This window comes from Podarcis vaucheri, assembly GCF_965113315.1.
Source record: "Podarcis vaucheri genome assembly, chromosome: 7".
NCBI classification, from domain to species: domain Eukaryota; kingdom Metazoa; phylum Chordata; class Lepidosauria; order Squamata; family Lacertidae; genus Podarcis; species Podarcis vaucheri.
The window spans coordinates 4,411,355-4,438,561 of NC_138765.1; the positions used below are offsets into that span (position 1 = coordinate 4,411,355).

General features: G+C 48.4%; 1 protein-coding gene across 6 annotated transcripts in view; it reads right to left on the reverse strand.

The window, feature by feature from the left end:
• The window catches only part of PAK4 (p21 (RAC1) activated kinase 4), an 88,859-nt gene that overhangs the window by 32,183 nt on the left and 29,469 nt on the right, over nt 1-27,207 (reverse strand). The window contains exon 1 of one of the 6 annotated variants that reach the window (XM_082231048.1): nt 19,037-19,254. The exons of the other annotated variants lie outside the window; for them this stretch is intronic. The gene's annotated coding sequence lies outside the window, so the exon portion shown is untranslated. Of the gene's footprint in view, nt 1-19,036; nt 19,255-27,207 lie in introns of those variants that run through there. 6 annotated transcript variants of the gene reach the window in all.

Sequence of the window (27,207 nt, forward strand, 5' to 3'; positions counted from 1 at the left end):
CCGGAAGCTGTACGCCGGCTCCCTCGGCCAGTAAAGCGAGATGAGCGCCGCAACCCCAGAGTCGTCCGCAACTGGACCTAACGGTCAGGGGTCCCTTTACCTTTACCTTTACACCTTGGGGGTACCCACAAGTCCGCAGGCACTTCTCTCACAATGTGGGCATTGTGGTTTTGGGTACATAAGCACAAGACTCCAGCCAGTATAACGCAGGATAAACACAACCTCTCCCCTCTTCCTTCCATTTTGTGTTGAGTGGCCTGAGACAGGAAAACCATCTTTCAAACTGAGAGACCGGGTTTGACACACTGAACAGGTCAAGGTGGGATCTTCTGCAGGGTCAGTGTGGAAATGCGGTTGAAACGAGCAGGGCAGGTTTGGCAGAGTGCCTGACCCCAAAGCTTGGGAGAATCAAGAGTGACCTGGCATTGCCACCTCTGTGACTCCGATGCCCAGGTTGCCAGTGGCAACACACTGGCATCTCGCCAGCGGGAACAGTTCTGAGCCAGCCACTTTGCGATTCACGTAGGAACCATCTGGCGGACCTGCTCTGGATCTGAACTGGTGACCTACAAAAAGTTTGCAGAAGCCTTTGATCCCCTTAGCGGATCCTTCAAGAGAAACCTCAGGCTTCCTTGGCGGGGCTGGAGATATGCCACGACCCCAGATGCACTGCTGGATCCAATTGGCTGCAGGGATGTCACCCCTTAAGCCAATTAAGGTACGTCGCAGCCGCCACGTAACATACCTGTGCCATACCTGCAAACCATGTTTCTCAGTCACAGCCTGGCAAATTAGAAATGAACTAATCACGGGTCCAGATGACGTCTACCTGAGAGCTCTTAAAAGAATTCACATGCAGAATTGCTGGTGTAAAACTGCCAATAGCATGATGGCGTTCTACAAATTTTTGGTGTAACCACACGGAGTAATGTGTTTTTGTTCTGGTTGCCAGACCTCAAAAGGGAAGTTGTGGAGCTGGAAAAGATTCAGAAAAGGGCAACCAAAATGATCAAGGGGGCAAAGCAACTCCCATCTGAGGAAAGGTCACAACATTTGGAGCGGGGACATAATATTAAAACCCAACAGGGTCATCCAATGAAGCTGAATACTGAAAGATTCAGGGCAGACAAAATACAGTGGTACCTCTGGATACAAATGGGATCCGTTCCGGAGCTCCGTTCGCATCCTGAAGTAAACGCAACCCACGTCTGCGCATCTGTGGGTCGCGATTCGCTGCTTCTGTGCATGCGCGTGATGACATTTCGGCTGGCTGCGCATGTGCAAGCGGCGCAACCCAGAGGTAACGTGTTCCATTACTTGCCGTGGAGCGCAACCCGAAAGCGCTCAACCTGAAGCAGCTTCAACCTGAGATATGACTGTAAAGCACTTCTTCACTTGGACAAGTTAAAAAGGGGATAAGACCAATTCATGGAGGACTCCTTCTCATGGTCCCTCTTTGCCTTTCAGTCATGAACAAGGGGAGGGCACCCAAAGGCTCTGATTTTAAGTCTGCAGCAAAACTTTCCTGCAAAGGAAGAAGCAGCTCATTTTCCTAAGGACAAACCATGTCTTGCCCTTGTGTCTGAAGTGAGCCTCTGGGTAGGTAGCCCTCTCTTTGACCCCATGTTACAAGTTAAATAGAGGGCATATGGCTAGCTGAACATCAGAAGAGGTTGCTGGATCAGGCCAATGGCCCATCTAGTCCAGCCTCCTGTTCTCACAGTGGCCAACCAGATGCCTGTGGGAAACTTGCAAGCAGGCTCTGAGCATAAGAGTAGTCCTCCTCCTCCTGTACCTTCTTGGAACCTGGGTAAAGGGAACAGGCCTGTGAATTACTGCATTGGAGAATTAAGCATAAAGTGGTACCTCCGGTTGTGGACGGGATCCGTTCCAGAGCCCTGGTCGGATCCCAAGGTTTGCGCAACCCAAGATGCCTGTCCTGTGCACAGTGCGATAGAGCGCTTCTGCGCATGTGTGCATGGCGAAACCCAGAAATATATTTCTGGGTTTGCCGCATGCGTATCCCAAAGGATAAGTAACAAGAGGGGCACGTAAGTCGAGGTACCACTGTAATAGGAAGCAGCAGGAACTGCAGCAAGACCAAAAGGTTACCACACTGGGCTGATTTACTATCTCCTGATTATACAGGGCTGGGGTGAAGAACAGATCTTCATCAAAGTTCAAGGCGGCCGGCAAACTTTCCAACCCAAAGAGATGGTTCTTCCAACTTCCCGCACAGCTGAAGAAACACCCCTTGGAATCAACAGCTTGCAATGCTTTATTAGCTGGCCAGCTAAGATATAATTCCATGTGCTTTTTGCCTCTTGCTCTGCAGAACCAACAACCTCACCTTGCTACCCGGAAGCAAGCACACCTGAATTGCCAATATCCTGTAATTGGCAGTCTTGAGGATATTGCTAATCAGAGCAAGAATATGAGCACTTAATCCATATTAACAAACAATAACAATTTCATTAGGAGGATGTTTGCTTGGGGCCTGCCCATAATCTGTCCAGGTTGCCAGATGGGCACCACCCATCCACAGGTCTGGAGGAGGCCCATGTCCCTGGCTAGTGCCCAAGCCTTTTGATGCGATCACCAAAGGTGTCAGCAGTCTTGTACAGGAACAAATGCTAGACATTTGGGGCTGGTCCCTAGAAACGTCCTGAACATTCCAGACTGGCAACTGCTGATCCCAGAGCCAAATCCAGATCCTGGAATAGCACCAGTTGTTTCCCACTCCCTGTTGCGAAGGGGTGGCGGTGGCAATAGGCCTAGAGGGCACCCTCCACTTTGCAGGATGGCGAGGGAGACCTGGCTCACTATATCTCTCCCCCACCTCAAGCGGATCTCCTGCAAAATTAGATGCGGATGGGGGCGAACAAACACTCTGCCGGAGAATGAAAATTCAGAAATCTTCACCAACAGAACAGCCAGGTTGTGCATCCCGAAGAAAAGGTGCAAATTAAGCCAATTAGCAAATTAAGTTAAACCGGCATAATTTCCTCGGCTTCTACTAGCCACTGGGGTGGGGAAGACCTATCCTAATCCTCAATTTCTTAACTGGAAAGTCTCACCTCTGGCTACTGAATCAGCCCCAGACATATTAGTGACCCCTGAAATTTGCTGCCCTCCAACAAATATCAATGTATGCGCTAGAACAGCCAGCAGGATGGCAACCATATATTCTCACAGAGAAATATGAAAGAACAGGGGAGCGGATGAGTCTTGTTGAAAGATGCCTTTTTGTGCGCTATAGCCATTTTGCTTCCTGGGTTGCTAAATTAAAGAATGCATATGGGATAAAAGCCTTCCAAGTGGAGTCAGTAACCACTTCCTCCTCCTATTTCTGTGCAGCCGCCGTCCAGTTTCCAATGACACATTACAGCAGGAACAGCCACTAAACAGCAGAAGGCTTGCAAAAGCTGCTTTGAAGACAGCACCAACTCGATCTCCGAGGGCTGAGCTTGCACTTCTTAGGTCCCTTGTGCGTCTTCTGTGGCATTCTGCTTTTTCCACACCCTGAAAACCACCAGAATCATAAAGCGCTTCCCTGACAAAGAGCTCCCAAGCCATGTCTCTCCAACGCTCCTTCCATCCAGCGCAGCCCAAGAGCTAAGACAGCCCACTGTGCAGCTAACTCTCAGCCAAAGCCAACTCCCAGCTTCACTCCTGCTCTCCCCTTTAACTTGTGGCGTGAAGAATTTGATGCCTTAAATTGTCCCAGAAAACAAGAAACAGTGCTCTCTCTGAACCGCAACAGAGGAGTAGTGTCTCTTCAACAAACAGCACAATCTTCACCAGGTCTACTAAGAACTAAGTCCTACTGAATTCAATGGGGCTTACTCTCAGGTAAGCGGAGTTAGGATTGCAACCTTAGGCTCTAAGAAGTGCCAAAGCTGCCCAACTGCGGCCCGACAGCAAGACCACAAAGAGGAATACTATACCAGCTTTCAGCCGAAGACGGATCTTCTCCAGGCAAAAAGAGGTGACAAACTCCAGACCACGCCGTTTGCAACTTCTAAGAGATACACCATCTGAGCCACCCGAGAAAGATGCAACCCTCCTTCCTTTCCCTGGTAATAATTATGGGAGCACAGCTCAAGAATTTCCAGACGGGTGGCCGCGTTTAGTCACAGCTAAGGAAGAAGAAACTACAAAGAGGATTGCAGAGAAGTTTCGCTACCGAGAGATGTGGACAAACCCAGCAAAAAAAAGGCTCTCAGTGTTACTGGTGCTGAACAAAGCAGTGAAGATGCAGCCAGACTTACAATCCCATTCCTCCTCGTGAGACTTCATCTTAGTTTGCTCGGCGCTCCTCCACAGGCTGCAGCGTCAAAATGGGAGTAACCAAGACTAAGCTCCAGTTTATGACTTTTTGGCCCATCCTCTGTTCAATTAAATGGCTGGTGACCCCTCCCTTCTCCTCAGTCCATTGGCTGGGTGGAAGTTTCCTTACATCTGCTGCTTGGAAGCACAAACCCTGGCAGGCTGTCTCAAGGGCCACTCCCAGAGACCACCAAAGAGCTCAGAAGCCTCTTGCACACACCTTAAAGAAGTGTTTTCCAGGCCCAGAATCAACACCAAGGGGTTACGTGATCCGTTTTGTACCTTGCAAAAATAATGCATCCCTACTAGCTGGCACTGTGGGTTAAACCACAGAGCCTACGAATTGCCGATCAGAAGGTCGGCGGTTCGAATCCCCACGACGGAGTGAGCTCCCCTTGCTCGGTCCCTGCTCGTGCCAACCTAGCAGTTCAAAAGCACGTCAAAGTGCAAGTAGATAAATAGGTACCGCTCCGGCGGGAAGGTAAACGGCATTTCCGTGCGCTGCTCTGGTTCACCAGAAGCAGCTTAGTCATGCTGGACACATGACCCGGAAGCTGTACGCCGGCTCCCTCAGCCAATAAAGCGAGATGAGCGACGCAACCCCAGAGTCAGCCACGACTGGACCTAACGGTCAGGGGTCCCTTTACCTTTTTACTAGCTTCCAGGCTCCGCTCAGCCCTGATGTGGCAAAAATGTGTTTGGGCTGAACACATGTCCCTTTCTGCACCCCACCCTCAATTCAACAGAACACGACCACCTTTGCCCTTGTTCTTAAAATTACTAGCACTGGCATAGCACAGTGCCCTTGGGGGCAGTGAAATTACGGGGGGGGGGGTGGGATTGCTAAAAAGCGGGGGGGGGGTACTGAAGTAGATTATCAGACTTTGAAAAGTTGGCATCACTGGATCAACTGTGTTGAATTAATTAAACTAAGCAGTTTTAATAGGATTTTTAACAAATGTGCAATTAATTGTCTGCGTTTTGAATTTTTTTGTGTCATTATCTTTCTTAGTGGGTCATGCATAATATTTTTTTTTATACAGTAGGGTAGTAAGGTGCCCTGGGGAGGAGTTTATGGAACCAAGGAGGCGGGGCCCTGAAATGGGAACTGCTGGCACATAGGGAAAAGAGTACAGCGAAGGCACCTGCCTGTTGTCAACATACCGCATCAGCTCCTACCTCCTTTTAAAAACAGCCTTCCCCAACGTGCTGCCCTCCAGATGCTTTGGACTGCAGCTCCCATCTTCATCAGCAGGCTGGGACCAATGGGAGTCGAGAGTGCAGAACATTAGGAGGACTCCGGGTTGGGGAAGACTTGCTGCAGAAGTTTCCTGCTGACAGTGACCATTGTCCTGCTGGCCAGAAGCATTCCCCCACCCCAGGGGTCTGCAACCTTTAAGACAAAAAGAGCCACTTGGACCCGTTTCCGAAAAAACAACAACAACTGGGAGCCGCAAAAACATTGCAACATTTAAAACAAATATAACACTACATATATTGTTTCTGGCCTTAATGCTATATATACAGGATCGTGCAGTCAGCTGTCAATCTCAAGAAAAAAGGACAAATTAATAGCTAATTAAAATATTTAATTTACAACCAGGTAACCAGGTTAATGGGACTTTTGCTCCTGAACCTCAGTGCTCAGTGTCTGAACATCAGGGCTGTAAGACGTCACCTTCATTTTCACACAGGCTTGCAAGCTGTCATCTGTGAGGCGTGATCGGTGCTTGTTTTTAATATAGTTCATGTTGGAGAAGACCTGCTCACATACATATGTGGAAGAGACCACAAGGGCCATCGAGTCCAACCCCCTGCCAAGCAGGAAACACCATCAGAGCACTCCTGACATATGGTTGTCAAGCCTCTGCTTAAAGACCTCCAAAGAAGGAGACTCCACCACACTCCTTGGCAGCAATTCACCAAACTTTCACCTGCTTAAGTTTAAAAAGGGGCTTCAAGCAACTAAAAAGGGGCTTCAGGCAACTAACTCCACGTGGAATTCCACGCGACCGCGACTGCATAATCAATGCCACAAAATGCCAAAGAAAATTAACCAGGGCCCCAGTGAACCATAAATCATAATCAGTGCCTGATGTAAATAATAATTAATAATGAGGGCCCAATGTCATCCTCGTCATTATAAAAATAATCCCTCTCTTCGTGCCGCCCAGCCTCCCAAGAAAAAACCCCCACTTCAAACGGTCACAAAGCACAAATTCCACGCGACCGCGACTTGCTATGCCCAATAATCAATGCCCCAAAATGCCATAGAAAATTAATCAGGGCCCCAGTGTACCATAAATCATAATCAGTGCCTGATGTAAATAATAATTAATAATGAGGCATTCGTCATTATAAAAATACCGTATTTTTCGCCCCATAGGACGCTCCGTCCCATAGGACGCACCTAGTTTTTTTGGGGGGGAAATAAAGGGAAAAAAATTTCCCTTTATTTCCCCCCCAAAAGCAGGTCGGGGAAACCGAACCAGGTCGAGGAACAGCGGGATGGCGGCGCTGCGCCTCCCTGCTGTCCCCCGAGCTTGTGGGGCTGGCCGATGCCTGCGGGGCGGCAGGCTGCTATCCGCAGCGTGGGGAGCCTTGCCGGGAAGTCCGGCAAGGCTTCCCACGCTGCGGATGTCTGCCTGGCGAGGGGGCGCTCTTCTTTACGGCGCCCTGCCCGCCGGGCAGCAGGCTGCTATCCGCAGCGTGGGGAGCCTTGCTGGGACCTCCGGCAAGGCTCCCCACGCTGCAGATGTCTGCCTGGCGAGGGGGGCGCTCTGCTTTGGGGCGCCCCGCCCACCAGGCGGCAGGCTGCTATCCGCAGCGTGGGGAGCCTTGCTGGGACCTCCGGCAAGGCTCCCCACGCTGCAGATGTCTGCCTGGCGGGCGGTGGGGTTGCAGAAGACAACTGCAGGTAACTTCACTTTCCCCCAGAGCTGGGCAACGGAGGGAATATTATTTATTGTGTCTGTCAGTCGCTTCAAGTAAACAGAAAGCCTCAAAGCACAGCAAAAGACCAAGTACACAAGCTGACCACAACAGCAAATCACCATTTCTAACGTTTTCTACCTGTCCTTCAAACTTAGCCAACACCTCTCTCAGCACCTTGCAATTAAAATAACCTGTTTACATGAATGAGACATGAGCACCCAGGATCAAAGAGAAATTAGCCAGTGTGGTGTAGCGGTTCGTGTGTTGAACTGGGACATGGTTGTAAAGGTAAAGGTAAAGGGACCCCTGACCATTAGGTCCAGTCGTGGCCAACTCTGGGGTTGCGGCGCTCATCTCGCTTTATTGGCCGAGGGAGCCGGCGTACAGCTTCCGGGTCATGTGGCCAGCATGACTAAGCTGCTTCTGGCGAGCCAGAGCAGCGCACGGAAACGCCGTTTACCTTCCCGCCGGAGGGGTACCTATTTATCTACTTGCACTTTGACGTGCTTTCGAACTGCTAGGTTGGCAGGAGCAGGGACCGCGCAACGGGAGCTCACCCTGTTGCGGGGATTCGAACCGCCAACCTTCTGATCGGCAAGTCCTAGGCTCTGTGGTTTAACCCACAGCGCCACCCGCATCCCTTGGGACATGGTTGACCAGGGTTCAAACCCCATCAGCCATGAAGCTCTCACCGGGTGATGCTGGACCATTCACACTGCCTCTCAGCCTAACCTACCTCAGAGGGTTGTTGTGGGGATTAAAGGAGGGCGAGAGCCATATGCGCCACTCTTGAGCTTCTGGGAGAAGGAAGTGGGATAGAAAGGGAATGAATAAATAACAAGTAGCCACAAACTAAAAATATTAGCTGTGTGCAACCCCCACAATGTTACTTGCCCAGGGGCTTCAGCGAGACCTACCTGGTGCTGCCCATGCCTGCAGAGCTCCTCTTGAACCCGCTCACACACACACCCAATATCTGGTCATGTGACCACCATTTGGGCCCAATGAAACGTGCTCTACTGGCCCCCTGTTGACCCGGACAAATGGCAAAGGGAAAACACCGCTTGGGGGCCCCTTTGTACTGTGGGAAAAGCCAGGAAGGAACCACACCACTACCCCTGAAGGAGTGTATTAGCAATTTCACACCATTTGCATGGCGTTCCCCACATGTGCTGTCTAAACAAAGGCAGAATTGTATCTGGAAGTGAAAGGAAGCCTTCGGCCACTCCTGCCACAAGATCAACATATGAAGCATGAGGGGGAGAGACAAAGACAAGTCTATTATCTGTTTGCGTGCCCAGCCCACCTCTCTTATAACCCTTCCACCGCCACATGCTCCCCGATGTTTCTGCGCATCATTCTGGAGGGGTGACCTAATGTAACAAAGCAATCCAGGATCGGAAAGGGGTGTCCTCCCTTTTCCCGTCCCTCCGGCCCATCCCAGTCGATTGGCAGAGGATCCATGAAGGAATCTGGCCTGCTGGAGCTCCACAGAAGAGCTCTGGGTACGTTTGCCCTCAAGTCCCACCGCTGGCTGACCCCAGCAGATCACAAGACGTGCTTTGAAACATGCTTGTGTGGGTCTAACTAGCACTCAAGCCACACCCATGCTTCAGAAACATAGCATTTATTTGCTGCCTTTGTGGAAAGTGGCCTGGTTCCCGCTTCCCTGGCTTTTCCGCCTGCCTGTGCACTAGGAGCAGGGATGGATCTTGCTGGACTGCAATTCCCATAATCCCTGACCACTGGCCACGCTGGCCGGGGCCAATGGAAATCAGAGTTCAGCAACTTGTGAACAGCTGTGATTCCTGCACTGCAGGGGGTTGGACTAGATGGCCCTTGGGGGACCCTTCCAACCCTACAAATCTATCATTCTAGAGCTGATCTTGTTTACGGCACTATTGCAAAGGAGCTCTGTTTTCCGCTTCAGTCCACCTTGAGCAGGCATAGGCAAACTCAGCCCTCCAGATGTTTTGGGACTACAACTCCCATCATCCCTGTTAGCTAGGGATGATGGGAGTTGTAGTCCCAAAAAATCTGGAGGGCCGAGTTTGCCTATGCTTGAGCATATTCTTCCCTTTGAAGTTGAGGCACCCAGTGTCATGGCGATGTCAGGTGACTGGCAGGTGGACAGACCCACCCACCCATCAAAAGTGGGTTGGGGTTAGGGGAAATCAGGATCCACCCTGTAGCCCAGGTTTCCCTATGTGATTTAAGATTAAAGTTCAGATCCCTCCACTCTCCACTTTCGGAGGAGCCCAGCCCTCATAGGAATTCCACAAAAAGGAGCAGGAGAGAATCGTATCAGAAATGCCCGGAGGCTGATGAAAATGTAGGTTGCCAGAGCCTGTGGGAAGAGGACAGTAACACACCCAGGCAATGGCCAGTGTGAAGGAAAATTCCTCCTGACTCCAGGTGCTGATGGGTCAGAAAATGCAATAAACTACATTATAAAATGGATTTTTTTTAAAAAAAAAAAAGCTTAACTAAAAGAAATGCAATAATATTTTCGGTCTCCAGGTGATGCTGGAAATATCCCAATCACATTCAGTGTGCTTTGCAATCCTGATGAGATTTACCCCTGCATTGACTCTGATGTTCCGTTCATTAAAAAGCGAGAAATTCTCCAAGTTTTCCACCAAAAGAAGGAGACACACAGTTTCTACTGCAGAAAAAGTAGGCTGGAATTTAAACCATTAATGGGGGTGATGGGAGACGGAGGAAAAGTCGATTCTGAAAACTGGGGTGTAGTACCGTATTTTTCGCCCCATAAGACACACTTTTCCCCCTCCAAAAATGAAGGGGAAATGTGCCTGCGTCCTACGGGGCGAATGCAGGCTTTCGCTGAAGCCTGGAGAGCGAGGGGGGTCGGTGCGCACCGACCCCTCTCGCTCTCCAGGCTTCAGGAAGCTCTGCGCAACCCTCGGGAGACCGGCTCCGAGGGTTGCGCAGCGCAGCTCTGCCCGGCCACCGGGAGCCGGGGGAGAAGCTCCGCCCCGCTCCCGGTGGCCGTGCAGAGCTGCCTGCGGTCCTGGGACCAGCGCAGCTCTGCCCGGCCACTGGGAGCCAGGGGAGAAGCTCCGCCCCGCTCCCGGTGGCCCTGCAGAGCTGCCTGCGGTCCTGGGACCAGCGCAGTTCTGCGCCGCCATCCTGAGCGGGGCGCTAAGTCCCGCCCCGCTCGGGATGGCGGCACAGAGCTGCCTGCCGTCGCGGGACTGCAGGCAGGTCTACGCCGCCATCCCGAGCGGGGCGCCAAGTCCCGCCCGCTCGGGATGGCGGCACAGAGCTGCCTGCCCTCCCGGGACTGGTGCACTTCTCCCCATCGCCAGCCCCACAAGCTCGGGGGACAGCGGGGAGGCAGAGCGTGCCTTCCCACTGTTTCCCGACCTGGTTCTTCCAGCCCCGCACCTGGGGGGGGGAATAAAATTATTTTTCTTTATTTCCCCCCCAAAAAACTAGGTGCGTCTTATGGGCCGGAGCGTCTTATGGGGCGCAAAATACGGTATATCCCATGCTCAGACCGACAAGATTGCCATGGGTAGAGCGTGGGCTAGAATACCATTTTCATTTTTGTCTATAGTCAAGCCATATATAAATTTTATGAAATAAAGTGGTACCTCGGGTTAAGTACTTCATTCGTTCTGGAGGTCCGTTCTTAACCTGAAGCACCACTTTAGCTAATGGGGCCTCCTGCTGCTGCCGTGCCGCCGGAGCACGATTTCTGTTCTCATCCTGAAGCAAAGTTCTTAACCCGAGGCACTATTTCTGGGTTAGCAGAGTCTGTAACCTGAAGCGTATGTAACCTGAAGCGTATGTAACCCGAGGTACCACTGTAAATAAATGCTCAGTGAGGTCCTTCCTATTTTTGATTCAAATGAAGAAGCAAGTCTGGTCAGAAAAAGCCAGCTAGAAGAAAAGGTATTGAAAAGGTAGCTGTTGTTCTTGCATTTATTTCCCACCTTTTTCTCCTTAGAGCTCAAGTACTTCTGCCATTACAGTGGTACCTCGGTTTACGAATTAAATCCAGTCCGGAAGTCCATACTTAAACCAAAACCGTTCTTAAACCAAGGCGCGCTTTCCCTAATGAGGCGTCCGCCCGCCGGTGCCCTTCCACCGTGCGGATTCCGTTCTTAGACCGAGGTAAAGTTCGCAAACCGGGACACCGCTTCCAGTTTTGCAGAGTTCACAAACCGAATCGTTCGTAAACAGGACTGTTCTTAAACCGAGCTACCACTGTACTTCGTACCTGGTGAATATGGGTTAGCCGATAGCGATCCTCCCAGAAGATAAGGTAAAAATAATTAATTTAGAATATTTTTACTCCGCCTCACTCATCTTACTTGTTGCATTTTATTATTCTATGACTTAAAGAGATATTTTTGACATACTGTAAAACAATTTTCTTGCTGTGCAATGAAAACATATTGTTGTTGTTGGCATCCGTCTGTCTTGAGAGACAACGGAGTGCGCTTCTGGGGGTGAAGTCAGACTGCTGCGTTAGCAGAACTGAAATGACTTCCCCAGGGTGCAAGCCTTGGCAGTGTGTCTGGGGGTCCTGGTCTGCCCAGATGACAAGACCCCCCCCCCAGCCTCGCTCATGGGGTCGAAAGGAAAGCAGAGCAGTGCGTTTGGCACCAGTTTGGCTGCAGGAGTTGCCGGAAGGAGGAGTACAAGGCGCCATTCCAACTGTCTTTTGAGGAAATCCAGCAAAATGTTAACATTACACAGCAGGGACAAAAAGACTTCATTAAATGGTCAAACAAAAATCTCCCCTTTCCAGGTTTTGCACCCTCTTGAAAACGGCCAGCCTCACTGGGGAGGTCAATCTGCAGCCTCAGATCAATTACAGTGGTACCTCGGGTTAAGAACTTAATTCGTTCTGGAGGTCCGTTCTTAACCTGAAACTGTTCTTAACCTGAAGCACCACTTTAGCTAATGGGGCCTCCTGCTGCTGCTGTGCTGCCAGAGCACGATTTCTGTTCTCATCCTGAAGCAAAGTTCTTAAGCCGAGGTACTATTTCTGGGTTAGCGGAGTCTGTAACCTGAAGTGTCTGTAACTTGAAGCGTCTGTAACCTGAGGTACCACTGCACAACAACCCCCGTTGCATTCAAAGCCATAAGTATCAGAAGCCATTCAACGCCCCCTTGCTACAGAGGAAGCCATGCAAACTGTACCAAAATGAAGAACTTTAACTCCCAGAATAACTTCAGCAGCAATCTTCATGGCTGAGCAGTTTTTAATGGGATGCACAAAGCCGTCCCAATACATTTAAGCAACTAAAGACCGATTGCCACCCAGTTTCCAGAGATTGGGGGGAGGGGGAGGTTAAGTTCAGAGCTAACGCTTTTTTCACTTTTGCCACCTCTGCAAAGGGACCTACATGTTTGCTGAAGGAGAGGAGAAGGTTAAATTACTCTCCAAGGGCATACCCTCACTAGCCACATCCACCAACCTTAACCTAGGTCAAATTCCCTTTATCTCCCTGCCTTGTTTAATTAGTCAGCCATAAACCAACACTTTTCAGGGCCCTGGATAAGCAGAGGAGCAGAGCAAAAACGCCTACGTCCACTAGCACACACCAGCACACACCCAGCAGTTAAGATCTTGCCACTGGCTGAAAATATAACCACCACCTTAAAAAAAAAAAAGACAGACAGAGAGAGAGAGAGGGAAACTGGAAGAGACTGACAAAACTAGTTTCTTCGGGATCAGATATAAACTGGTTCTGTGGTGCAGCTTTTTAAAAAGAAGTTGGAACACTGTGTATTTGTACGGCTGAGTTACAACAACAGCGTCAACACACAGGCATTGTGCGAAAAGGAGTCTAAGACCATCTGCGGAGATAAACCCCTACTGGGCATGCAACCATGTTGTTTTAGAAACATTTGCTGGCCCCTGAAATTAACATGTTCTCAACACCTATGGGAACTGCTTTAGAGCAAGGAGAAACACGGGCCCACCTGGGTCAGTGCTGCCTTGTCTACAAGAAGCAGAAGTGGCTTTCCAGGGATCAGGGGGGATCTTTCACAGTTCTGTGGAGACTGATTATGGGACCTTCCACACACAAAGCATATAGCAGGGGTCAGCAAACTTTTTCAGCAGGGGGCCGTTCGACTGTCCCTCAGACCTTGTGAGGGGCCAGACTATTTTTTTTTTGGGGGGGGGGGACAAAAAGTGAACAAATTCCTGTGCCCCACAAATAACCCAGAGATGCATTTTAAATAAAAGCACACATTCTACTCATGTAAAAACACGCTGATTCCCGGACCGTCCGTGGGCCAGATTTAGAAGGCGATTGGGCCGGATCCGGCCCCCGGGCCTTAGTTTGCCTACCCATGGCATATAGTCTACACCTAGAGATGCGAAAATCCTCTTCTGGAATGAGTGAAATGCTATTATTATTATTAGTAGCAATAGTAGCAGTAGTAGCAGTATACTGTCCTATACCAGCATTTCTCAGGGTGGTTCACAAGATAAAATCACAATATAAAAACACAAAATACAAAATCAAGATAAAAACAAAAAAGGCACTGGATGTCAATCAGCCAAAGGCCTGGTTAAAGAGGAACATTTTTGCCTGGTAAACAAGGTTTTACTCATTGAAAAAAAAAGTGTTGCCCAAAGACTTTATGCAAGAATCTACAGCATCAGCATGCAAATTCCTGTGTCTACTACGTAAACATAAATGAAATTCAAGATGCATTTCTACATCCAGAGATGCTGCCATCTTCACAAGGAAAAAAATGCCACAATTGTTATATTAATAAATAGCCACAAGAAATGAATACAGTGCTTGCTTTTTAACCATTTACACTTTGAATTGATTCAGGCACGAGCATCTGAAAAGAACTGTAAAGGTAAAGGGACCACTGACTGTTAGGTCCAGTCGCGGACGACTCTGGGGTTGTGGCGCTCATCTCGCTTTATTGGCCAAGGGAGCCGGCGTACAGCTTCCGGGTCATGTGGCCAGCAGGACTAAGCCGCTTCTGGCGAACCAGAGCAGCGCACGGAAACGTCGTTTACCTTCCTGCCAGAGCGGTACCTATTTATCTACTTGCACTTTGATGTGCCTTCAAACTGCTAGGTTGGCAGGAGCTCGGACCGAGCAACGGGAGCTCATCCCGTCGCGGGGATTCGAACCGCCAACCTTCTGATCGGCAAGCCCTAGGCTCTGTGGTTTAACCCACAGCGCCACCCGCGTCTCGTTTGAAAAGAACTGTAGTAGATCTCAATTCACTTTTGACCCCTCTCCATCTGAAATGCCATGCCTGGTCTTGCACTGAATGTAGCATTGACACCCTAAGTTCAACTGATGACATATGATGCTTACAACCCATGAAACTTGAGTTCTTTGAATGGTTTAGAGGTGGCACTGGAGGACAGAAGGGCTCAGTGCCTTTAACAGATATGTGGCAGGCAGAAATTAAGCAGGGCAAGCCTTTTCTAGTGTAGGGAAAGTGTTGCTGGCAGACATTCTGTCGAGTTGTGTGACTCCAGATTTATTTTGGGGCATTCCACCCCACCTGCAAATGAGGGTAACAAAATGGCACACGACATAGAGTCTTCTTTAGCGAGTACAGCAGAGGGCCCAATCCACATACAGTGCATGGGCACCACAAAAATCCTGTTGGCAGCCCAGTGAATGGGGAAGCTTCAGTTACCGTATTTTTGCACCATAACACTCACTTTTTCCCTCCTAGAAAGTAAGGGGAAATGTCTGTGCATGTTATGGAGCGAATGCCTACAGATGACGGGGGGATCTGCACTGGGTCACCCCAAATTCACCATCAGATCACATAGCATGTCCATGGCTACATCTTGCACCAAAAAAATCATGCACCCACTGTTTCATGGGGCCGCAATGGTGCAAAAACATGGTTACAAAGCATGGATCCACATGGATCCTCAGGATTTTTGCATTGGGCTACCCCAAACTCACCGTCAGATCACATGTCTGTGGCCACAGCATGAACCACAAAAATCATACATCCACTGTTTCGTTTAGAATATTTTTTTCTTGTTTTCCTCCTCTAAAAACTATGTGCGTGTTATGGTCGGGTGTGTGTTATAGAGCGAAAAATACGGTACTGGGTTGCTGTTGGTCAGGTTTCCACAGTAAAGCCTAAGGCAACAATGGGTTTTCCAAAAAAATCTGAAATAGAAAAATTGATGGAAAGATTTCTTGGGCAAATCTGCCTAGTGTAATTCTCCAATGCCCTATAGCAATGGTTCCCAGTTGGTGGTCTGTGAACCCCAGAGGGTCTGCGCAACCCACACAGGGAGGTCCATGGCACCATTCACATAACAAATACCACAACAGAGGTATCAACTTTTTCAAAAGTAGGGGGTCCATGGCTTGGCTTTTCAAAAACAGTCTGCAGTGCTTAGCTAACTGGGAACCACTGCCCGATAGTTATCTAATTCAGCATGCTTATTCTCCTTGTAATTCTTTTTTTAAAAAAAGAGGCTACAAATTTAAAAACTGTTAAGCTTGCCATTTGGCATTCCATCATTGCTAATTATTTTATGAAATGGAAATTCTCCCACAGAAACCTTCCTGCCCCACATCCCTGGATGCAGGCACCAGACAACCCTCAGAGAGGATCTTGCACCCGGCTTCCGCTTGCAGCCTGAGGAGTTCACTAGCTGTTCCACTCCCAGCACAAGACTCTTCTTCCACAGTGAAGCAACTTTGTGCAGTTGTAATGCGATGCCACCCCAAAGTGGCAGCAGCGTACAAAATTCTCAGGGCAGTTCAACGCAGCGGACAAAATGGTACAAGGCAGAAGTTGCTCAGCTCTAGCTTCTGAGCACATTGCTGCTACCCAATCCCCACACCTATCTCCAGCTGAAGCACAGCAAATACAAGAACACTAGTCACTGCAGCCCATGCACAGGTAACCTTGAGGCTGGATTACGGCAATGTGCTCCATGTGGGGCTGCCCTAGGGTCTGGTTTGGAAACTCCAGCTGGTGTTCTCTGAGGCAAAACTGCTGATGGGGACACCAGGTCGAGAACATGTGGTCATTAAAGCATCTGCACTGTCTGTCCATCTACTACAAGGCCAGGTTGAAGGTTCTTGTATTAATACAACAGCAGCAAGAATACTCATCGCGAAGTATTGGAAGACACAAGATCTACCCACGCTGGAAGAATGGCAGATGAAAGTGATGGACTATATGACATTGGCTGAGATGACAGGCAGAATCCGTGACCAACGAAAGGAGACGGTGGAAGAAGAATGGAGAAAATTTAAAAGCTACCTTAAGGACTATTATAAACTCAATGAATGTTAAAGTGTTGTGGTTTTCAGAGACAAAGGGATACAGTGATATAAGGCCAGAATATAGAGAAGACTAAGATGACAGAGGTTGGAAGTAACAATTGGGAGTTGCTAAAAATTATGGACATTGGGATGCAGAAAGGGGGGGGGAGGGGAAGTCCAAGAAAAGAGGTTTATGAAAATATGGTATGAAACTATACGTGTATGTTTGTCTTTTTAAGTGTTTGTTTGTTATTTAAAAACTTTGTAAAACCAATAAAAATTTTATAAAAAAAAAAGAAGGTTCTTGTATTAATCTGCAAAGCTATTAACAACTTAGGTCCTGGGTATTTCAGGGAGTGCCCGAACCCTTATATCCCAGCTCAATCACAAAGGTCATCTGCAGGAGCCACCAGCCATCTCCCCAGCCACTCTGGGGCAGCTTACAGCACATACAAAAATGTAAAACATCAGACATTAAAAATACAGGGCTGCCTTCAGATGTCTTCTAAAAGTCAGATAGTTGTTTACTGCCTTGACATCTGGTGGGAGGGCATTCCACAGGGCAGGCACCACCACCGAGAAGGCCCTCTGCCTGGTTCCCTGCAACCTCACTTCTCACAGGGAGGGAATTGCCAGAAGGCCTTCAGAGCTGGAGCTCAGTGTCCAGGTTGAAGATGAGGGTGGAGATGCCAACCTTCATGTATACTGGGCTTTTGAGGCCGTTTAGGGCATTAAAGGTCAGCACCAACACTTTGAATTGTGCTCGGAAATGTACTGGGTACGTAACAACGAACAGGTGCCAAACGCAAATACAGTATTAGGTAAGCTTGGATGTTTCAACATGTTTAGATTTGTTTAGTAAACACAAGTAAAACAAACATGCTAAATTAGATCACACATGGGCATCAGGAAAAAATTCCAATAAAAATTTCCCAGAAGACCCACAGCTACCAAGCATCAGCAGGCAGCAGCCTACCGGAAAGGGCCTGCTTGCAACACTACCCTGCCATTAGCACCCTGCTCAGCCAGTCGCCTGCTTTTGGGCTCAATAGTGGAATTTTCATTCTTAGCAGAGGCCTATTCAAGAGCAGCAGCATTTATGCACCACACTGCTGCAGGCAAAGCATGGGGGGAAGGGAGAAAGCAAGAGAACGCTCAGCCCTTGGTAGGCAGGGAACGAAAGCTGCAAATTGCATATAAATAGCTGCATGCAACAATTCTCATCTTGAGGTCTGCAAAGCCAGGACTGTGCCATGAGCCTTGGGAATGCCTCTCCTAGTGTGGAACCCAACAACCTGGAGCCAGGGATCCCCACTTCCTTAGGAACTCTCTCTGCCAAAGCTGAAGGGTGGGTTCTTGCTACTACAAACGTGTGTACCTCCAAAGCCCTCTGTGGTCCCCAATTTCTCTCTCCCCCACCCCTCTTCTTGCTACATCCTCTCACCTAAGACATTCAGGAGTCCAGCCTCACCACTCCAGGTCACCTGAAGGTCTACTTTTCCTTTGGCTGCCCCTGATGCCACAAGCTCCCTCACAGAATACCTCCCCATTGCTTCCCCGATTCCTCCTCAAGACCCACCTTTTGCACGAAGCTCTTGGCAGAACCCCTCCATCTCCACACCCCACAGTAACTAGACTTATCTACATAGAACTGAAATAAACGTACACGCTCCCTTCTGGCCCCAACTCCATTTCCCTCCCCTTTCTCCGTTTAATTTTAAACTCCTTGGAGCAACCACACACTTGAGTTTTGCGATGCTGATAAACTGAGTCTGGTATTGAGCAAACTGGGCCAGGGGATAGGTTTATACCCAAAGACACTTTGAAGTTTGCATTATTATTCTAGGGGCCTTTAATCCCCACAGCCCTTTCCTAGCCCCACAGGCTTAGAGGTACAGTTCACCAACTCTTATCGCGAAGCCTCACCCATTTATGGCCACTGCCACCCCGCCTCCCCAGGCTTACAGGCCGCCGTCAACTGGGCGGCGCAGACATCCAACTCAAGATTATTTGACCGTGAAGGTAGGCTACATTCTGACTGTCAACTGCCGCTCCTGCCCTGCCCTCAACCTCTAGGCAACCATTTCAGAAATGGGTGGGCAACTCTGTTGTTAAACATGCAATAAGCCATTTCAGAGAGAGAGAGAGATAGAGAGAGAGCGAGAGAGAGAGAGAGAGAGGGAGGAGTAAACCTGCAACACTAGATTTCCATTCTAAAAAGTTTTCTCCCGAAGCTTTTTTGCAAAAGAGAAAACTCTGCACAAAATTGAAATTAAATGCACAAAGAGCGAGACCACCCTGAGAATAGAGCCTCTCCCTTTTAGCCGCTGTGTGTGAATTGAGCAGCTTCCACCAGAAGCCAATGCCCTGCTTGAACACACTGTTTTTTTGGGGGGTGAGGGGAGAGCCTGGCGTCCCCCTCGCTCGCCCAGCACGGACAGGGATCCCACCCTTCCTGAAAGCGCCCCGTGGGGGAGGGGGAGCAACTGGCCAGCAAGTTCACTTACCTCCACCATCGCTGTACTTCCTGAAAAGTCAGCCGCAGGGTGCTGGAGAGGAATAAATCACACGGCAGAGGAGAGGGTGGGCGGACAGGGTGGGGGGGGGAGAGAACGATTCTCCTCCGGAAGAGGAGATTGGGTTTTTCTTCTCTGCCCAGGAGAGGAGAGTCAGTTGGTTTCCCTGACTAGGAGACACTTGATCCGGGCAGGGACGCGCACACTCCTCCTTTGCTCGCTGGGCTGCTACACACAAGTTTCCTGACGTTGCAAGGCCAGAAGCTCCACCCCTCCCTTCCCAGCACTCTGAACTGGGTGAAAGGAGGGGAATGGCAGCAGCACTGCCCTCAGTGGAGGAGGGAGGCAGCGACACCCAAAGAGGAAGAGGAGGAAGATGTGAAAAGGCAAAGGAAACTTTGGGGCTGGCCTGGTGCCGTTTTGGGCCTCTGGATGCATTCAAAGGGAAGGGGCCAAGATTATTTGTGGGGAAGGGTCCCCCTTGACAGCAGAATCATTTGTAAAATGAGCTCCGAAAGCCTATTGGTTTTAAGGGCGTGGGGTGGCGACCCAGGAAGGGAAATATGAAGAGAAAACACTCTGTACATGATCAGAGGTAAACATAATAATAATAATAATAATAATAATAATACAGTGGTACCTCAGGTTATATATGCTTCAGGTTACAGACGCTTCAGGTTACAGACTCTGCTAACCCAGAAATAGTACCTTGAGTTAAGAACTTTGCTTCAGGATGAGAACAGAAATCGTGTGACGGCGGCAGCGGGAGGCCCCATTAGCTAAAGTGGTACCTCAGGTTAAGAACAGTTTCAGGTTAAGAACGGACCTCTGGAACAAATTAAGTACTTAACCCGAGGCACCATTGTAATAATAATTTATTATTTGTACCCCGCCCATCTGGCTGGGCCTCCCCAGCCACTCTGGGTGGCCACCAACAAAGCATTAAAATACAGTGGTCTGTTAAACATTAAAAGCTTCCCTGAACAGGGCTGCCTTCAGATGTCTTCTAAAAGTCTGGTAGTTGTTCTTCTCTTTGACATCTGGTGGGAGGGCGTTCCACAGGGCGGGTGCCACTACCGAGAAGGCCCTCTGCCTGGTTCCCTGTAACTTGGCTTCTCGCAGTGAGGGAACCACCAGAAGGCCCTCGGTGCTGGACCTCAGTGTCTGGGCAGAACAATGGGGGTGGAGACGCTGCTTCAGGTATACTACAAGTACAAACTTTAAGATTTAGGGTGTAAAGTCGCTTTCAGTTCAGAGACTAATGAGTAAAAATGATGTGCCCAGAGCCCAACCCCAACATTTGGGTCTAGCGCGATAGAATGCCAGTGAGGTTTAGCTCAGATTAGGCTCTGTCACAGAGTGGGAAAGGTGGGTGCCCTCACATCCTGGGCTTTGAATACATCTGTGGGAGAGAATGGAATGTGCAGATGTGCAAACAGGAAATGCAGATGTGCAAATGGCAGAGCCGTTCCCAAATGACACACTCGGGCTCAGTCTTTCTCCCCATCTCACCCCTTACTTGAAATGTCAAAATGCCGTTCAGTGGACTGAGCACACATTTCGCACTCAATGCCTGTTACCAAAGAAGGTGGGAAAGACACAGCTATCTAGAAAATCACCTGGCCTCATCGATAATCCCTAGATTACAGGGGCAGAACACCCAGGACCCTGCCAACTATACAGTCACTTGATCTTTGTACACCTTTCTATGAACGTGGAGTTTCAATCAAGAAGCATTTCCTTTTTCCTCCTGCTGTTATCTCCAGGGGCGAGTTGGCACCTTTTCCCAGGACACAAAAGCGCCTGCCTGTTTCTACTCTTTGCTCCCCACCATCTTAAAACATAATCTCCCTCCTCCTTTACTTACATTAATTCAAATGGACACAGATCTACAGCAACCTCCCACATTTTGGGAAGCTGGTAACCCTACTCTGCTCTGGGACACAGATCCAACAGAACGGGAACTTTGGACCCTTCCAGCCTCTCACAGTTTCACTTGGCTGGGTTACCAATACTAGGACTGAAAGTTATCAGAGGCAAGGAAAGGAGTGGCCTGAAGTCTGTTTGAAGAAACCAAAGCCAAGGAAAAATATGCCAGTCAGTGTACACACACACACAGAGAGAGAGAGAGAGAGAATCATAGAATCCTAGAGTTGGAAGAGACCACAAGGGCCATCGAGTCCAACCCCCTGCCAAGCAGGAAACACCATCAGAGCACTCCTGACATATGGTTGTCAAGCCTCTGCTTAAAGACCTCCAAAGGAGGAGACTCCACCACACTCCCAGGCAGCAAATTCCACTGTCAAACAGCTCTTACTGTCAGGAAGTTCTTCCTAATGTTTAGGTGGAATCTTCTTTCTTGTAGTTTGGATCCATTGCTCCGTGTCCGCTTCTCCAGAGCAGCAGAAAACAACCTTTCTCCCTCCTCTATGTGACATCCTTTTATATATTTGAACATGGCTATCATATCACCCCTTAACCTCCTCTTTTCCAGGCTAAACATGCCCAGCTCCCTTAGCCGTTCCTCATAAGGCATCGTTTCCAGGCCTTTGACCATTTTGGTTGCCCTCCTCTGGACACGTTCCAGTTTGTCAGTGTCCTTCTTGAACTGTGGTACCCAGAACTGGATACAGTACTCCAGGTGAGAGAGAGAGAGAGAGAGAATAGGAAATCCTACCTTTCAAGTTACAAGTTTCCAATTTTAAGCATGTAACTGTTTTCACAGATACAATATTAAAGAACCCACCTCAACTTTTTGGCTTTTGGCCACTTAGGAAGCGATTAACACAAGCCACAGAAAATCAGAATGGGTTCTATCTGTAGCAAGGAGATGGGAATTATCACTGAGAGATATGAAACCTGAGATTCAGAAGCCAGGTAGAGTGAGTAAGACGAAGAGCAGACTCCATTTGAGGATCTCTCCCTCATTACAGTCGATCAGGTATATGAAGACGAGCAGCAAAGTCAGTCCTCAGGGAATGTGCAGGTGACCTTGGAACGGACAGCTCACGGAAGAACCCCGACCAAACCCAAGAGGAGGCGTGTAGTGGTGATAGGGGATTCCCTACTGAGGGGAACAGAAGCAGTGATCTGTGGGCCTGACAAGATGTCTCGGGAAGTGTGCTGTCTCCCCGGGGCTAAGATCCAAGATGTAACTGAACGACTGCAAGGAATCATAAAACCCACTGACGAATACCCCTTCCTCTTGGTTCATGTGGGAACCAATGACATTGCAAGCAATAGCCTCCAGAAGATCAAAAGAGACTACGAGGCTCTCGGCAGGAAATTGAAGCAACTAAATGCACAAATTGTCATCTCGTCTGTCCTCCCAGTTGAACGACGTGGCCCAGGGAGAGAGGGGAAAATAGTGGAAGTGAACAGCTGGCTTCGCAAATGGTGTAAACAGGAACGGTTTGGATTCTTAGATCACGGACTGCAGTTTCTTGAAGATGGACTTCTGGCAAGCGATGGGCTGCACCTCACAACGGTTGGGAGAAATGTTTTTGCCAAAAATCTCAGAAACCTCATCAGGAGGGCTTTAAACTGACTAATGTGGGGGAGGGAGACAATGCTCCTGAAGGTAGGAGTCTATCAATTAATGAAGATGATCATCCAAATGTCATAGACCAAATGGAGCAAACAGCACGCGGACCTAGTGGTGGGAGGAAAAAATCCTTAAATAAGAGACACGGGGGAATGATTAATGGACTTCAATGTCTGTACACTAATGCGCAAAGCATGGGAAATAAACAAGATGAGCTTGAGCTCTTGGTACAGCAAACTAAATATGACATAATAGGCATCACTGAAACCTGGTGGGATAAGTCCCACGATTGGAATGTAATAATGGGGGGATACAATCTATTTCAAAGAAACAGACCAGACAAGAAAGGAGGAGGAGTGGCGTTATATGTCAGGGATGTGTATACCTGTGAAGAGATCCAAGATTTAGAACCTCAAAGCCAAAGTGAGAGCATTTGGGTCAAAATTAAGGGAGAGAAGAATAACAGAGACCTCATTGTGGGAGTTTACTATAGATCCCCAAGCCAAACGGAGGACATAGATGATGCCTTCCTGGAACAGATGGCCAAGCATGCAAAAGGAAGGGAGATAGTAGTAATGGGGGACTTCAATTACCCGGATATTTGTTGGACGTCAAACTCAGCCAAGAGCATAAGGTCAAACAGATTCCTCACTGGCCTTGCAGACAACTTCATTGTCCAGAAAGTGGGAGAAGCAACAAGAGGAACAGCCATTTTAGATCTGGTCCTAACCAATGTTGATGACCTGGTTAGTGGGGTAGATGTGGAAGGATCATTAGGCGCGAGTGATCATGCTCTTCTGAAGTTTACTATACAGCGGAAAGGAGCAGCCAAGCATACTAGGACTCAATTTCTTGACTTTAAGAAAGCCGACTTCATAAAACTTAGGGAAGTGCTGGGTGAGATCCCATGGACAGCAATACTTAAAGGAAAGGGAGTTCATGATGGCTGGGAGTTTGTTAAGAGGGAGATAGTAAAAGCACAACGACAGGCAATACCAATGAGACGGAAACATGGAAGGTGCCTAAAGAAGCCAGGGTGGCTATCTAAAGAACTTTTAACTGAATTAAGATTAAAAAAGGATGTGTACAAAAAATGGAAAAGGGGGGAAACCACCAAAGAGGAATTCAAACAAATAGCCAGCACGTGTAGACACAAAGTCAGAAAAGCTAAAGCACAGAATGAACTCAGGCTTGCTAGAGAGGTTAAAAGCAACAAAAAAGGCTTTTATGGGTATGTTCGTAGCAAAAGGAAGAACAAAGAAACTGTGGGGTCACTCAGAGGAGAAGATGGTGAAATGCAAACAGGGGACACAGAAAGGGCTGAACTACTCAATGCCTTCTTTGCCTCAATCTTCTCCGATAAAGAAAACAATGCCCGACCTGAAGAATTTGGAGCAAATGATTCAGCAAAGGAAACACAGCCCAGAATAACTAAGGAGATAGTACAAGAATATTTGGTTGGTTTAGATGTATTCAAGTCTCCAGGGCCAGATGAACTGCATCCAAGAGTATTAAAAGAACTGGCAGATGTGATCTCAGAACCACTGGCAGTCATCTTTGAGAATTCCTGGAGAACAGGTGAAGTCCCGGCAGACTGGAGGAGGGCAAATGTTGTCCCTATTTTCAAAAAGGGGGAAAGAGAGGACCCAAATAATTACCGCCCAGTCAGTCTGACATCAATACCAGGGAAGATTCTGGAGCAGATCATTAAGCAAACAGTCTGTGAGCACCTAGAAAGGAATGCTGTGATCACCAATAGTCAGCATGGATTTCTGAAAAATAAGTCATGTCAGACTAACCTGATCTCGTTTTTTGACAGAATTACAAGCCTGGTAGATGAAGGGAACGCAGTGGATGTAGCCTACCTTGATTTCAGCAAGGCATTTGACAAGGTGCCCCATGATATTCTTGTAAAGAAGCTGGTAAAATGCGGTCTTGACTATGCTACCACTCAGTGGATTTGTAACTGGCTGACTGACCGAACCCAAAGGGTGCTCATCAATGGTTCCTCTTCATCCTGGAGAAGAGTGACTAGTGGGGTGCCACAGGGTTCTGTCTTGGGCCCGGTCTTATTCAACATCTTTATCAACGACTTGGATGATGGACTCAAGGGCATCCTGATCAAATTTGCAGATGACACCAAACTGGGAGGGGTGGCTAACACCCCAGAGGACAGGATCACACTTCAAAACGACCTTGACAGATTAGAGAACTGGGCAAAAACAAACAAGATGAATTTTAACAGGGAGAAATGTAAAGTATTGCACTTGGGCAAAAAAAATGAGAGGCACAAATACAAGATGGGTGACACCTGGCTTGAGAGCAGTACATGTGAAAAGGATCTAGGAGTCTTGGTTGACCACAAACTTGACATGAGCCAACAGTGTGACGCGGCAGCTAAAAAAGCCAATGCAATTCTGGGCTGCATCAATAGGAGTATAGCATCTAGATCAAGGGAAGTAATAGTGCCACTGTATTCTGCTCTGGTCAGACCACACCTGGAGTACTGTGTCCAGTTCTGGGCACCACAATTCAAGAGGGACACTGACAAACTGGAACGTGTCCAGAGGAGGGCAACCAAAATGGTCAAAGGCCTGGAAACGATGCCTTATGAGGAACGGCTAAGGGAGCTGGGCATGTTTAGCCTGCAGAAGAGGAGGTTAAGGGGTGATATGATAGCCATGTTCAAATATATAAAAGGATGTCACATAGAGGAGGGAGAAAGGTTGTTTTCTGCTGCTCCAGAGAAGCGGACACGGAGCAATGGATCCAAACTACAAGAAAGAAGATTCCACCTAAACATTAGGAAGAACTTCCTGACAGTAAGAGCTGTTCGACAGTGGAATTTGCTGCCAAGGAGTGTGGTGGAGTCTCCTTCTTTAGAGGTCTTTAAGCAGAGGCTTGACAACCATATGTCAGGAGTGCTCTGATGGTGTTTCCTGCTTGGCAGGGGGTTGGACTCGATGGCCCTTGTGGTCTCTTCCAACTCTATGATTCTATGATTCTATGAGTAAGTGAGCTTTTATTTTATTTTAAAATATGGAACCCCTGGGCTATGCACAATGTCCAGGGCAATGGGTTTTAAGTACAGTGGTACCTCAGGTTAATTACTTAATTCGTTCTGGATGTCTGTTCTTAACCTGAACCACCACTTTAGCTAATGGGGCCTCCCGCTGCCACCGCGCCGCCAGAGCACGATTTCTGTTCTCATCCTGAAGCAAAGTTCTTAACCCGAGGTAATATTTCTGGGTTAGCGGAGTCTGTAACCTGAAGCGTATGTAACCTGAAGCACCTGTAACCCGAGGTACCGCTGTATGCAGAAACATTCATCTTTAGCAAAGGAATCATTCTTTTTAGCACTACTTCGCCAGTGCCTTTAAAGAGTTTGAGATATATCCTGCGGAGGACATTAACATGGTCTCTAGGCTCAAAGGAACACGAAACGTGTACTGCGATCTGTTCACCATCCGGCTAATGGTTCTTCCCTGGGGGTGTCCTCTCTTATATACCTTACATACCCCTACTGGGGAGAGAGGCCAAGTTTTTGGCCTGTTGGGGACCCAGCATCAGAACTTTCTGCACATGTTGGAAATGCACAGGCACTTTTTAACCACCCAGAACAAATGAGGTTTTATGGTACAAACAACTTATCCAGATTTCCTAAGAGGCACAAATTCCCCTAAGCCCCAGCCTGTGCCTTGAGATGTATCAGGGTTTCAAAGGATTTCCCTGCTCGGATTCCTCCACCCCACCACCCCCGGTAATGACTCGAGGCTCCTATGATTTCCTTGTTATTGTTTCTCCTGGCAGCTCTTCCATCTGCCGCCAGATTCTGGTTGTGTTCAAGCCTGTTGAAATGCCACGGTCTTGCAGAAGAGAAAGGGGTTAACAGAAAGAGGGAGGGGCGTCAGAAGGAACTTGAGGGAGAAAAGAACACAGAGGTTTCCGCCCGCAGCCAATGAGGCGACAGCGTTTGAAACAAGGACGGCCAATCAGGTGCCGCATCTGGTTGTTCAACATCAAAAGGGAGAGGGGGGCGGGTTCAGGGGAAAAGACAACATAGTGGTAAATCCTGAGGTGCCCATCTAGGAACATCCTTGCACCACAGAGGAGTGCAATTCAAAAGAAGAAAGCACTCAGGTTTTCCCTATCACCCAGGAAAGAATGCCATTTATTCCTTGCAGAACCAAGGCCTCATCCCCTCCATGTGCAATTCAGGAGGCGAGTCCACAAGCTGCTTAGATAGCAACATAAGCTCAAAACACTGGTTTAGATCGCCAGATGGCAATAATAATAATAATAATAATAATAATAATAATAATAATAATAATTTATTTGTACTCCGCCCATCTGGCTGGGTTTCCCCAGCCACTCTGGGCGGCTTCCAACAAAGACCAAACATACACCAAAATGTCACACATTAAAAACTTCCCTTATACTCCTATACTCCCCTTACTCCACACAAAGTGGCAGAAACTGTTTAGGGCTTTGAAGGTTAACAACATCACCTTGATTTGTTCACAGAATGCACAATGTTGATTTCATCATCAATAGCTCTCAGGGTGCTTCACAAGATAAGTGCAATTTTTTAAAATTTCTCAGCAATCATTACAACCAC